The sequence below is a fragment of the Psammomys obesus genome, unplaced genomic scaffold (assembly GCF_907164565.1).
Source record: "Psammomys obesus unplaced genomic scaffold, mPsaObe1.curated_primary_1811, whole genome shotgun sequence".
NCBI lineage: Eukaryota > Metazoa > Chordata > Mammalia > Rodentia > Muridae > Psammomys > Psammomys obesus.
In genome coordinates, this window is record NW_026585626.1 from 10434609 (window position 1) to 10436619 (window position 2011).

Sequence of the window (2011 nt, forward strand, 5' to 3'; positions counted from 1 at the left end):
TCATTTCTTGTCAAAAATGTAGCATGATGTTGCAGTATTATAATGGGCAAAAACCCGTCCAACAGTGGAGTTCTTTTTGCAGATGCTTTGTCAGCAAGTTTCACAAACTATTAGTAAAAAAATGTTAAAATTGGAGGATGACTACAGTTTTTTTCTCCTTTTTTGTGTTTTTTGTTTGTTTTACAATTTTCATAATAGTTTCTTTTGAAAAAAAATGGTGTGTATAGCTCTCATTCATACGAAGACAACAGAATTTGGGGTAGTTATTCCAGAATGAAGCATCTGATTTAAACCAGTGTTCAACTTTTTAACAAAATACACATTGCTTTCTGTCTGTGAAAGAAATGAATTGCACTGAGTTCTCACTGTATTTGAGAAATTTACTGAGAAAAAGGGAGAAATGAGTTTGAGGGTCATGGGGCCACTTTGTAGCTGAACAAGTCAGTTAACCTATTTGAGCTCTCCTGTTCTCTTGTCTTTGAAGTGGGAATGTTCGTGTCTGCCGTAAGTGCTTCCTAGTGGGATGGAGAGCTCTAAATATGACACGGTGAAGTCTTATAAAACGAAGCACTCTTCAAATGTTGCTCTCAGTTTAAGCACATTGGAGGACAACGCTGGCAGAGAGGCCTCAGCAGGTTGGCTGCCTTTGTATCAAAGTTAGAACTGCAGATGAGTAGGGGAGGAACTTGTCTCCGCACGGAGATGATGCTCAGCAGGTCTGTGTCCTGGACAAAATGCTCCTTTGCATTCTGTCACCACAGAGGCGATACACTAACACACACCTTAAAATACGTGTGCTTTAACTCCCTGACCTAGCAGGCACTGTCATCTTTCACCAGGGGGAAACCAGATAGGGATAGATATCACTTTCCTGGAAGATGTGAAAGCATGAATTAAAGACCGTTGCTAGAATGAAGATTTATCCGAATGTTATTTCTGAAGGAGCTCGGTAAAGAAATAATGCTCAGCATTTAACTTGGTGCAAAACAGATCGCTTTGCAGTTTCTCTGCTCTTATCTTGCACACAGCTCAACTGCATCTCTCACCAGCCACTGTCATGCCAAACCCACGTCAAGTGCTTTGGTTACAGTAGTTGTATTAGCAGCTGGAAATAGCCCACGGGAAAAGATGACCTCATACCTACCCATCTTTGGCACAAGTGAAATAGCCGCCGTTGAATTTTAGTAGGGTTCTTTTCATAAAATTAAATGTGTGTGTATGTGTGTATAAATATACATAAATGGAGAGGAATATAAGAAAGGCTTAAAAATGTTGCTCATATTTTAAACATTAATTCCAAACTATTTTTATTTAGCATATGGTACTGTTAAACAGGTATCGTTTTCTTGACATACACCTTCCACCACATTTTTGTTAGAGGGTACTTTATATTTTATCAAAAATTGTGCGTATTAATAGATTGTAGCTCAGCTTTTGTCCAAAGACATGCAAGTATCCACTATTTACATTTAAAGAATTGCTTCAGAGGGAACACTGAATCCAAGACTAGGCCCCTTGAGAGAAATCCTTCTGGGAACGTTTTTGACAGCTCCTACCTTGGAGCTGCTGGGTTCCCACACTGCCATTCACTTTTCTGGCCGGCTTGCGCACAATAGTTCATCTCCATTGCTGCGTTACAGGCCATACACATTCTGATTGATCTTGTTTAAAATATCACCAGGCAGTTCATAATATCTCATTTATTGAAAATATTGTGACAATCAAGGACTTTATTGTCAGTCAAATGTGAAGTGGGACTAGGGAAGAATTTAATAATAGCATGTGTGGGACAGTCATTTTTAATCACTCCTGAACTATTTAAAAATTTCTATTCAAGCTATGTATTTTAGATAAGCATAGTTAACTATAGATACTACTGGGGTGGACATTTAAGCTCAGAATTTCTTAGTACTAAATTTCAGTGAATATACGTTTTATACATATGTACAGACTTTGCTACCAAGTGCCACACAAGCAGGGCACATCTATTAGTTACCTCGATTTCAAAGGT